Raw genomic sequence first — 13,857 nt, forward strand, 5'->3', positions numbered from 1 at the left:
GCACCGCTGCAGAGACTAGTACACATTATTAAAGATTTTACTAATAAAAAAATTATAAAGTGGTGCCCGAATTAAAGTCTGAAATAAAGCAATCACTACTTGGAAAAACAATGAAGTCCAACAACTATTACCTGAAGAAATTGAACAAGAGGATGCTGATGATAAGAACGCATCATTAATGACTGCATATGAATATAATGAAGAGGCTTTAGAGCAGTTAGATGCAAAAATGGTTGAAGGAGATACTGCAACAGAGAGTCTGCTGATAAATATTAGTGGCTCACCAACGAATCCCTCGGGATGCTGAGCCAAATTGAAAACAATATTTGGATATGATGTTCGGTGTTAGTTATAAACTCGACCATTTTTATGATCAATTCATCTATGTGGGAAATAAACGGTACTTGTAAAATGTCGGCCTCCTCGAATTAGTATTAGACAGACACTTAAGAAGTCTTACATAAGCTCGAGCGACCTAAATAACTATAAAGAAACCCACATCAACACAAAACGCTCACAAGAAGCATTGCAGTAGCTCTGTACCTATTTGTATTAGAAAGAATACTAACATAAGCATAAGAAAATTATTGAGAAATTGTTGCTATGCAATCGATACATTAAAGATGTTCCGACCTTACAGACTGCAGGTAACGGGGATTATAATAATGAAATCCTCTTTATTGTTCAGGGATTAAGTAAGGCAGATTATATATACATACATTAAGTAATTTAAATACATTAAGTAACTCACCAGCAGCAACACAACCTGTGTCAACTCTGTGTAACGTGAATTCAACATTACTTCAACGCTGATTCAGCATAGTTCCAACGTGGGTTCGACTTTGCTTCACCACTGAACCGCCATTAGCACCACCGCCATCATCAGCACTGTAGCATAATCAAATCGTTGAGTGCGCTGATATATAAACTATGCCGTCATTGATTAGATTCAATGTACACGCTGTGAAGCATTACGATGATTTTTACTTGTCAACATTTTCGAAAAGTCTATTCCCGACTCGACGTCCTGAATCTATAATCTAAAGAAACAATTAAACATAATAAGAGCAGTGAACCAAATGATAATAGTAGTACCAGTATAGTAGTAACCAAACTGCAGAAAATCCTAAAGCGCAAATGTGGCTCGCAGAAAAAATGCAGAATATGATGATGAGTTTGATTCTTTCTTGACTGAGAAAATAAAGTAAGAAGATGAGAAGCAAGATTATATGAATGAGAAATATGGAGATCAAGATGACGATGAGAAAGACAAGGAGGATCAACAAGAATTGGAACAGGATTAGGAAGATCACGTTGATGATAATGATGTTGTTGATGATGTTGTATATACTAAAGAGAAGAAAAACATGTCATTAACTGCTCAATTATTGGCGTTGGGCGCTGCTGTAATTTCAGTACTCTAGACACAAAATATCTTTTTTTCTAAGCTATCTTTCAACCACTTTAATCCCCACTTTACTTTCTTTACTTTGACCGAGATTTAGTTTTCGGATAGAAAAGTTCATATTCCGCACTCTTAACACTCATTTCATTCAGCTTGAGATCTCATTGATTAATAAAATTGTTTAATTAATAAGGTATATTTTGTGTATATAATAAAAATATTTTTCTTTAAAATTTCCTCTTTTGATAAAGTTTCTATAATTTTGATACTTTAACCTAATTTATACAATAATCCAGACAAGAAATGTTTTAAATAAATTTTGGATGTGTGACCTGGTAAACTAATCTCAAATGTCTTTCCCCTACTACGCGCGAGCAATCTATTTGTGCTTGTGGTAAAACTTTCAAATTTGTACACGTCAGATCATGTTACATTTTATAGAATGTTCGATTATTTTTCGGAAACTCAGGAAACCTCTTTCTTAATTCCATTTACACTATATGAATAAGCATTTTTCCTGTACGTAATATTAGGTCGAAGTTTATAGGAGCTTCGAGATACCCTTAGCGCATATAGGCAAACTCTTTTTTCTAGAACTTTCGAGCACTCAGGGCAATCTAAACAAAACTTAGGTATCATGGTTGATATTGCAGGGATCCACCTTCTTCTTATTTCCATTGACATTATATAAATAATTACCTTACCGATAGGTAATATTAGGTCGAAGTTTCTAGAATCTTGAAAAATCATCTAGCTCGTATAGGCAAATTATGTTTCTAAGAGTCGCTTGTAAGCGACTCGGTCAGTAAACCAGGGACCAGCCTGGCCGACTTGGACATGGTTTTGTGTAGTGATCTACCTTACCGACCTAGCAGTTACCGTATGCTAGCTACTTACTGGTGGCTCCATCTGTCGATGGTAGTCTTAACTACGTAGTAGTCGCCCAGAACCAGCAGAGGTATACTACTAAGGAGAAACCTAACAAATTTTTTCCATCCGACCACCGTGAGACTCAATTAGTTTTAACCTGCAAGTTCTTGCACCCCACGTTTTTTTACAGAATTATTTTTTCTTCTGATTTAAAAGTATTTTATACTCTAAAGAAAAAAAGTATCGATCACTTTTTGAAATAGGTAATATTCAAACTAGGGATGACTTTTTAAAAAATATTTCAAATGATTGTTTAACAATTATTATTTTAAATAAAAAACTGAGTTAAAAAGTATTATAAAAAAATTAAATAAATCTATAGCTGAGGGTTGTATAGAGGTTTTTGAAAATCAGAAAAAAAACTTCAATTATTTTTTACATATTTTAAATTGATGTTTTAGAAAAGCTATTTCATATTGTAAACAAAGTAAAAACCGTATGATCAAAGAATTATATGAGTTAAAAACTGTGTTTCATGAAAGTTGTTGTATAGCAGAGCATTATTTTGTTGTCATTGATGTTATTGAATCATTCTTGCACATGAAACTTTTCCTTGTTATTTATTACATTTGGTTCGTTTTTAAGCGCTTATAAGTGAAACTTAATTTGTTGTTTCACGCATTTTAAATTATTGTTCAAGAAGTGTTTTTTCGCATTAAAAACTAAGTAATAGAGTCTTTCGAAATTGTACAATTTGCCTTAGAAATACTCAATTATAATCAGAAAGAAGTTTTCGCTAAAGAAACGTTGAGTTTAACAATTGCTATTTTGAAGATTTCTCGTTAAAAGTGGCTTCAAGAATGATCTCGAGATTTGTCGTAAACAGCTGAGCAGAATAATTATAGATTGGACCCGACCCACACCTAAGTGAAGTATAAAAACCTTCAGCTGAAGTTCAAGGTTATATTTGACCCATGACCTGAGTGAATGTTTGGAAGTAAAATTTCCCGCTACTTCGTTGCCGTTTTCAAAAATAGGGGTTTCCATTAAAAAAAAAAACAAAGTTCATCTTGAAATAACCTTAAATATCAAGCTCAAGTTCAAATTCAAGGTCACTACTGGATTCATTGTTAAAAGCTACTACAAGACTGACCTGGACCTTTTTGAAAACATATTTTACTTGGAAAATTATTCAGGTGTTTTGTTAATTTTTGGACACCCATAATCAAGGTATTCTATATAATGCCTGGCCACTTCAGACAATTTATATAATTGAATATTGATTATATAGACTGGTTACTTACTTTAATTAAATTGCTCATTATTATGTCATATTATATATTCAATCATTTAAAAAATGAAGATTATGTAACAATAATTTCAGAAACGATTTTTTTTTGCGAGAAAAAGTGTTTTAAATTTGTATAAACTGTCGCTTAGAATTTAGATTTCTTGTCTAACAGACTCTTCTCAAGTGCAAATTGCGTTAAGTTGAGGCACTAGTCTGCTCGATGCTACATATTCTTAGATTTAGAAAATATTCTAGAAGTGTGTTATCTGTGAAGAGTGTCCTACTCTATCGTCCAAGATCGTCCAATTGATTCAAGAACAATTTTTTTCAAGGAAAGTAAGAATTTCTGGAATAGGAAATAAGGGAAACGAAAATGCAGAATTTAATGTGATTCAATATTATATTCAAATCTTTCTAAACAATGAACACAGTTTAAAAATACAAATGATTTAGTTATAAGCTTATAAAATACAAATATCGTTTTCTACCAAAACAAAACAAGATTCAATGGAGCTGACATGGTAACCATTTTCAATGTGGTAGAAAAATATTATAACGTAAAGTGGATTTTTGTTGGTGGTAAAGATCACTCTGAAATCGCTGTGAAGATTGCAGTTTGTTTGTTCCAGTTGTGATATAGTATTCACTGAGAATTACTAGCACCACCTGAACGAGCACTGTTTCTTCTAGTTCGTCGGAAGCTATTAGAATCTGCGTGTTCATTTGATGAATTACTACTGGAAAAACTAGAAGTTGACGAATTAGATTCTCTGTTGGACAGTGAGCCTCTTGAATGTGATAGAGCAGGATTTTGAGGTTCTTCATTGGCGATATTGTAGTTAGAATCACCATCAGATTGATTGTGCACGGCTGAAGCCTGAGTTGTCGGTATATGAACAGAAGATCTTGAATTTGACCTTAAAGGTGCATTGTTGCGAGCAGATCTCATCATTTGTGGTCTTACAGCGAGAGGACCTCCAGCTTGAGTAATATCCAATGGATCAGCTGGATAATTCCTGACACTAGCAGTTGAGTCTATACGTTCAAGACGTGGCCTAGGCACGCTGCCAACCGACTCAAACTGCGTCGATGGACGATTTCTAACATTCCCTGAGAGTCTTCGGTTAGTTCCTGATACAAATGGTGAAGATCCAATACTTGTCTCCGGTGGATCTTGTCCAGGTGCTGCTGGAGATGCGGGTGGAGGTTCAGACTGTGAACTCAATTCTGTAAAAATATAATAGATTTATGAATTTTCAGGTTTTGCTTGAAACTAGAGATCCTAGAGGGGCCCTACGTACATTACGTAACGGATTATAGCGAGGAGGTCGAGTTGCGGATCGGTTAGGGAAACACAGCGGTTAGTGCATTCCCCCTCCATGCTACTACCATCACCGCTTTCTGTCGTCAGAGAGTGGAAGGCGGGAGGAATATTTCGCTAGTTGACTGCCTGAACCGTTTGATCAACAGTATAGTCGACCTGTTACGCACACGCGGCGCTCCCGACAGGTTAACATGCTTGCGCAGTTTAGGAAAAGATAGCACTTACATTTCGCAGCGGCTGATGTCCGCAAGTTCGGGGTAACCAGTGCCCCGAATATGGAAGAGAAGCCACGCCAAAACAAAATGCAGCGACTCTCACGAGTAGCGGAACGGTTTTACCTCAATTTTTCTCGTGTAGTTTTAATTTTCCTTTTTTGGTCCCAGACAAAAGAATCAATTCATATTCTACAGTATTTTAAGACACAATTTTTTCAACAAAAATCAAATTCGTAAACGGAAAATATGACTTCAGAAAAAAATTCATTTTCCACGAAACTGATGCATTGTTGACCAACAAAAATTAAATTTCAATCCAAGGAAATTCTTTTTTTTTATAAAAAAAAAAGAATTACAAAAAAAAATATTATTATTCAAAACATTGAATAGTTAGATTTTCAGTTAAAATATTAATTTTCAACAAAAAAAGGACTTTTGACCAAAAAGTTAAATTTTCAACAAAAGACATAGGACTTTAATAAAAAAAACTACATTTTCAACAATATAGCTTGACTTTGATCCAAGTGGTTGAATCTTCAACAGCAAAAACTATTTCTTAAGAAACTGATTCAACCCAATGTTTGAAATAAAATAATTGATTAATGAAGCAAAGAAGAATAGTTTTCAATCAAAAAGTGGCATTTTCATAAAAAATCAATTTCTACTAAAACAGATGAATTTTAAAATAAAAATAAAAATTATCAAAAAATAGGTAAATTTTTAGTTTAATACATCATTTTCAGTGGCAAATTCAACTTCAAATTTCAAGTTCAAATTTTTTAGTATAAATTTACCATGTTTCTTGAATGAAAATTGAACTGTTTTTTTCATTCAACTATTTCCTAGAAAATTTACTTTCTGTTTAAAATCTTTATTTTTGTCTTGAGACGTGAATTAAAATGTTTATGGATCAAAAATTAACTCTTTTTTCGTTGTTTTCTACTTAACAGTTAATTCTTTAACCAAACAAAAAAATTAATCAAAAAAAGAAATTTAAAAATATGTAGTTTAAGTTGTACCCAAGTAGTTTAGCTTTTATTAAAAAAAGAAATAAGTTTCAACAAAATAGTTAAACTTTCAACCAAAGAGATAAATTTTCAACTACAAATATAAATCTTTAAAGAAATGATTTTTTACCAAAGTGATTCAACCAAATCTTTCCAAAATAGTTGAATAATCAAGCAAAGAATAATAATTTTTTACCGAAAAGTTGCGCTTTCATGAAAAATAATGAAATTTCGACTGAAACAGATGAATTTTTAAATCTAAAAGATAAATTTTCAAAAAAGTAGTCAAATTTTCATTCAAGAATCCAAAACGATGAATTTTTGTTAACCAAAAATATGTATTTTTAACAAAATATTAAAATCCTTTAACAAATCTTTGAATTTTTATCCAATAAAGTTGAAGTTTATACTAAAACAGATGAATTTTTTATATGTAACGAAAAATCTTTTTTTTTTCAGTTAAACTTTCATCCAGGAAACATAAAAATATAAATTTCAAACAAAACGCAAATGCTCTATAAAATAGTTTCATTATTAAATATTCAACAGAACAGAAGAATTTTCCACTAAAATTGTTAGATTTTCAACCAAACAGTTGCTAAATAGTCGAATTATTATAAAAAAGCATGACTTTTTAACAAGATTGTCAAATTTTTAACAAAACAGTTGCATTTCTATCAAAGAAAAATGAAAATTCTACTAAAACAGGCGAATTTTGAAATCGAACACATAAATACAAATGTCCACAAAAAGTAAATTTTCTGGGGATCAGTTTGATTTTCAGCAAAATATTTGAATTTTTATAAAAAAAAAGATGCAATTTTTTAACTAAAAAATTTTTAACTAAAAATAAGCTAAAAGATTCTACTAAACATATGAGCGCGCCCAGGGCGCGTGACTGTTGGTTATAGCGCTTCACGCTCGATTATGTCTTTACCTCGCGATACGCGCTCGGTCTTTATATTTTCCGCACATTTTTGCGCCAACCTCTTAAAATTAAAACTCAAAACATCCAGCACTGCAATTTTGTGATTGTGAATTCTCTTTTGATAGAAAAGCTTAGATCAAGAGTTTTAGTGCACCATCTGCACATACCTTTTAAAATCAATAGTTAACGGATGGACAACGGTAATTCTGTGATTGTGAATTCTCTTTTGTTAAAGCTCTTTCGGCTTTAACAAACACTAGTTCTTATTTCCTTGTTTTTATCATTTTTCTCATCATTGATCTTGTTTTTTACGATTCGATAAAAACTACTGCATCCAAAAATTTATTTTTTTTTATTTTTAATCTTGTTATTTATGATTAAAGAAAAAAATAAGTATCCTATCGAAAATTATTAATAAAAAATTTGAATAAGTATTCAGTATTGTTTGGAAGAGTAACTTTGGTCTATTTATTTTTTCATAGCTTTGGTCATTTGTCAAAAAATTCATTTTTTAATTTTTTATTTTTGGATTTTTTATTATTTTTTGTAAGATCAAATTTCAAATTTTCAACTTTTCGATCAACTTGAAAAAGTTTTTATGTTAATCTTGAAGGGCTTTCAAAAATTAACATTTTTCTTTTCTTGACTTTCTTTCACATCATGCGTCGTTTGACTTAAAATGTTCATTATAGTTTTTATTTTCTGGATTTTGAAAATGCTCCAACTCTGATAATTTTCTTTTCATAGAAAAAAGTCGTCAGGATAAATTGTTTTAATTTCCGATAACTATAAATAATCGTACCTAGAATTTTTTGATCTTGAAAGAATGTGGTTTCAAATATTTTAAAAATGCGCTCACTTTTTGAATTTTTATCCAAAATAGCTGGTTTATGAACTCGCTCCTTCTTTCTAGGCCTCAAAAAAGTGTGCCAAAGAGGAATCAAATCTGATGACTTTTTCGAAAGTTATCGCGCCTACAGAATACAGACTACAGACAGACAAAGACTTTCTTTGAAAATCATTTCTTCTGACTCAGGGGGTCTTAAAACGTAAATATTTGATGAAAATCGACAAAGTGAAATTTTACATACAACCAATACCTTCTCATTAGGATGCTAATGTAAACATTAAAAATTTTAGAACAAAGAATTTTCATCCAAAAAAGAACACAGTCGACTAATCCGCATTTTTTACAAAACAAAGAAAAAAGATTAATTTTCAATGCAAATTATGAATCTTTCCCCCAAAATTTTGAATTCTCAACCAAATAGTTATGATATGATTGTTTACACAAGCAGATTAATTTTCTACAAAAAAGACCAATTTTCAACCGAAAAGATGAATTTTTCAGACGATAATTTTTCAACCAAAAATCGAATAGTTGAATCTTCAGCTTATAACCATAATTTTAAGCAAAACAATAAAAGTCGAAATTTCAACAAAATAGTTAAATTTTCAATCAAAGAAAAATAATAAAAAGATTAATTTTCTGCCAACAAAGACGAATTTTTAATTGAAAATATTAATTCTCAACCAAGAACATTAATTTTCTACAAAAAACATGAATTCTTCACCAAATAGTTGAATTTTTAACTAAGAAAGAATAATTAATAAACAAAGATTAAATATGTTAATTTTTAGTTGTTGAAATTATTTTTAAACAAAAAACGAAGAATTTTCAACAAAATATTTCAGTTTTTGAAAAAAAAATTTTTTTTATGTAAAAAATTAATTTTCCACGAAATAGTTGAATTTCAAAGAAAAAAAATGTTTAAACAAAAATATTAATGTTTCACCAAAAATAACGTATTTTTAACTAAATGTGTATATGAATTTTTAACAAAATGGTCAAATTTTCAAAATTTTAATTTTAAATTAAACATAAAACAGTTAAAAATCCAGTAGAAAAAAGTTTTTGAAACGATAAATTTTGAACTAAATATGAAGCTGTTAAAATTTTTATTAAAAAATTAATTTGAAAATGAAAAATGATATAATAAAGATAATGATATACTAAGATAATTATATAATAAACTATATTTCAAAAAGATGAATTTTCAATCAACAAGATTAACTTTCTTCTAAAAAAGATGAATTTTCATAAAATACCTAAATTTGGAACTAAAGAAAGTAACTTTGTAACACGCAATGGAATAGTTTTTTTCTATGTATTTCTTTTATAAACTTTTTATAAACGGAATAAAACAGTATTTTAGATGAAAATTGACAATTTTCTAATTTATTAATTCATTTAAAACAAAAAAATGTACTTTATACTATAAAAGATGACTTTTTAACGAAATACTTCAATATTTAGCAAAATAATTAAATTTTGAACATAGTAGTTGAATTTTCAATCTTAAAATGTAAATTTTTAACCAAAAAAGATGATATTTCAGAAAAAAATTAAGTTTTTAACAAAATTGATGCATTTTTACCCAACAAAGAAGAAATTTTAAACTAAGAAAATTTTTTTTTACCAAAAAAGGAGAATTTTCAGTAAATAAGATCAATTTAACAAAAAATGGGAAAGTTAAATTTTTAGTTGAGAAATGAATTTTTTAAACAAAAAAACGCTTTTATACTAAACAGTTAAATTTTCAACGAAAGAAAGTGAGTCAATAAAATAAATCAATAAAAAAAATTTGACATTGTACTCAAATTTTACACAAGCAGTTGAATTTCCGATTAAAAAAGATTACTTTTTAACACAACAGTTAGGATTTCAGTCAAATAGATGAATTTTTAACTAAAAATATAAATCTTGGAAAAAAATATTTCTCAATAAAGTGATTTAACCAAATCTCTCAAACAAAATAGTTGAATACTCAATTAAAGAACAATAAATATTTAACAAAACGTTGCATTTTCATAAAAAAATTAGTTTTTACTAAAATAGATGAATTTTTAAATAAAAAATATAGATTTTCAAGAAAACAGTTGAATTTTCTGTTAAAAAATTTTCAAACAAAAGTATGACTTTTCAACAAAGTTTTTGAATTTTTAACCTAACAGTTGCATTTTTTCTAATAAAAACAATAAAAATGGTAATAAAAAAAGTAAATTTTTTAACCAAAAATCAAATTTAAAAAAACACTTGCATTTTCATATTAAAAGATTTCAGTTGATTTTTCCACACAAAACCTCAAATTTAAGCAAAAAGTAAATTTTTTTAGTAAATTGTTAAATTTTCAACAAAACATTTGCATTTTTATCCAGAAAAGATGCAATATTTCTACTAAATATATAAAATTTAAATATAAAAAAAAATCTTCAGAAAAAATAGTTTTTATCTAAAAAAGATTACACTTGACTTATCAGCAACAATTTATAAATTTTAAATAAACTGTTAATAGTCTACGGGAAGAGCTGAATATTTAAACAAAAAAGACAAATGAAAAAAACAAGTTCACTTTGCCACCAAAAAGGATGTCTTTTTAAAAAAATAGTTAAATCTTCAATCAAATAATAAAATTTATAACTTCATAAAATTTATAAATTCAATTTCTTTGAAGCAATTTTTTTCTTTTTTATTTTAAAATTCACTTGCTTTAGCATAACCTAAATCTATTTCGATAAAAATACAACTATTTGTTTAAAAATTCAATAATTATCTTGGAAAGTTATACTTTTGGTTACAAATTCTGCCGCTTGGTAAAAATTTAACTATCTTGTAGAAAATCTACTTTTTCTTTGAATTTAATATTTTTATTAGTACAAATTTAATCTTTCTTGTATAAAATTGCAACTATTTGGTAGAGAATTAAACTATTTGAAAGAAAAAACTTTTTAATTAATAATTAAACTACTTAGGCGACAGTTAAACTACGTTGTTAAACTTTTATTTTTTTTTGTTTAGAGCTTATATCTTTAGTGTTACGTTGTAACACTATCCATTTTTATTTATTAAAATGTTTAATCTAATTATCGTTTGCGCCTGCGCGCGCAATGTACGCATGTGTGAGTAGGTGCGTGTGATTGCGCGGGAGACGGGCCCAAAGCGCGCCAAGTGGCAGCACTGTACGGGTCTTTCTCCTCCAATCACGCGCGCTTTCTCTCGTCGAGGCCCGCCAACGAGCGCGGACTCGTCAGTCGTCGACGACACCTAGCCAGCGAACGGAGCTCCTTTCGCGTCCTGAGGATTTTCTCGAATCCTACTCGTGTACTTGCGAGCATCATACCATCGCCTACGCTGTGATTAATTCCTACTGGAATTATCGATCGATCAAGTGTGATACGTGTGTGATTACGTGTGTCTCCATACAAAACTGCGACAAAGCAAAACTGTGTATGTTTGTGTGAAAAGGCGTCCGGCATTGTGGCCGCGAAATCATTTCGTTCGACCACGCGGTCATTCGGTAGTGCGCGATCGATATTGCGTGTGCGAGTCGTTCATCGTCTAGCTTTTTTTTAACGTTCATTTTCTTTCTCTATTATCAGTTTTTGTTTTGTAGTCAATAAATTCAGGGTTTTTTATGCCAAAGTGCTTTTTCCCTTAACTGTGCTTTTTTATTTACAACCTTAATCACTAAATTCTCAAAAAATATAACGTGCATTAATTAAATTCTAGAATCTAAAAAAAACATAAAATTAAAATCTTAAAAAAATTGACATAGGTTATTGAACCACCTAAGGTGAAATAGCCAAGAATGAACATGGTGCCTCCTGTGAGGTCGTGAATTTCGCACCTCGCAAACAAACGACGTCTCGCGCACGCAGGTTTCGACGTGCACGAACAAAGACAATCGCGCGGCATCGGACAGGCGATTCACGCGCTTTCAGCATCAACAACGCGCCGCATTCCAGAGCAGAGGCGAGCGAGCGCAGCGGCGTCAACAGCTCCGGCGAATCTTTCGCCGATTGCATCATATAACGACATCTTCGTGTCCCCGCTGCTGCTCCCGAGCTGGGTCAAAGAGGCGTGCTACGAGTCAAACGACTTGGGCGTTTCAACTGCATCGAGGGACAGGAGTGCTGAGAAAGATAAGTTTCGCTGAAAAGTAGTCAATCCTCTCTTCACCTTTTCTCTCGCTTATCTATCAATATTGCTTTCAGCAAACATTTAATTTTCAGAATCTCTCTATTACGTAATTATTATTTGTGTGTATATTTATTTATTCATTACTCGGTCGCTGTCTAACGTACAGCGCTTCCGAGAACGTTTGCGACCATCGCACGTTATCAACACGTGATCGGCATCGGTCGCATCGGTGGCCGTTGAATCTTACTTTCCGTCGCCTTTCGCCGTTGCATTTCTGCTCGCGCGCTGTGACGACGCGTACTCGTATTACGTCGAAATAATACGTACGATTTTAACTAAAATTCGGAGAATTCTTTCAGGGTAGAATTTTCGTGAATTTGAAATCTTAAGAGTTTAACTTTATTTTTTGTTTCGCTCTAAACTAGAATAGCATTACGATTTTTTTTATTCTTTTTTAACTAGTTGGTAAAAATTATTTCTTCGCTCTGAAATATTTCAAATATTTCCATTTTTCGGTTCTATTGTGGTGAAACATTGTTTTCTAGTATTTTCCCTTTTCTCTCTGTTTGGTTTGATTTTCACTTTAAAAATGGAGTTAACTACAGAGCAGAAAACACGCGTTGCGTACATTGAAAAGAAGGGAAAGTCACTAGAAGAACAAATCGAAAAATTAGATCAATTCTTAAAGGCTTCTTCTGTTGATCCCATAAATGCAAAATTGCGTTTAGATAGTCTCACAACATTGTATACATCGTATGTGAAATACAATGACGAACTCAGTTCTTTAAAATTTGACCATCCTCGTCTTGATGCTTTCGATGACATTCAGACACGCTATTTTAACGTAGCTACTGCTGTCACAAAGCTTCAAAAAACCGAAGTTGCATTATATTCTCCTCACGCAAGTTCAACCTTGAACTCCAGTAGCTTTACGCTTACCGAGCGTTAAGACCTGCCTAGACTTCCTGAAATACACATCCCTCGCTTTAACGGTGATCACACCGAATGGGTCGCATGGAAGGCTAGCTTCACTTCTATTGTACATAATCGTACAGATATTAGTAATTATACTAAACACACTCATCTTCAAACCGCTCTCAGAGATGGAAAGGCTGAAGGTAAAATAAAACAATATCCTGCGAGTGAAGAAAACTATCCCAAAGCTTTCAAAGCATTATGCGATGCATACGATCAAAAACGTATGATAGTTTTCGAACACATCGATGCGATATTGAATCTTCCTATTATTGGAAAGGTGGTTGCTGATGATCTATCTATGCTCGTTGATAAGGTTCAACAACATCTCAGTATGTTGTCTGAAAGAGGAATCATTCTTAGCGAAGAAATTGTTATTAGGATTCTCGAAAGATGTTTGCCTGAAAGTGTGTTGTATAGGTGGCACGACAAATTAGATGGTGATAAACTCCCTACGTTAGCTGAATTTTATAGCTTCATTCAAAACACTGTTTTCAAACTTCGCTTTATGCAAAAATCTAGCAACAAATCAAGAAAGCGAGCAGGAGAGAAAGTCAATTCTTCAGTTCCAAATAAGGTAACGAAATTCAATGCACGTTCTCTCGTCACGAATTCATCAAACTCTTCTAAGTCTTGTCGCGAATGCAAAGAAGATCATCCTCTCTATAAATGTCCTTCCTTTCAAAATCTTCAACTCAGTGAATGTTGGAATTTTATCAAAACCAATGGAATCTGTCGCAATTGCTTGAATTCTCATCCATCTCCTTGCAATAGTTCTAATCGTTGCAAGGCCAAGGATAAGGATACAAACAAAGAGTGTGGTGGAGAACACCACACATCTCTTCATGCTAATAACCACAA

Source organism: Belonocnema kinseyi, chromosome 9 (genome assembly GCF_010883055.1).
Source record: "Belonocnema kinseyi isolate 2016_QV_RU_SX_M_011 chromosome 9, B_treatae_v1, whole genome shotgun sequence".
In the NCBI taxonomy this organism is placed as follows: Eukaryota; Metazoa; Arthropoda; class Insecta; order Hymenoptera; family Cynipidae; genus Belonocnema; species Belonocnema kinseyi.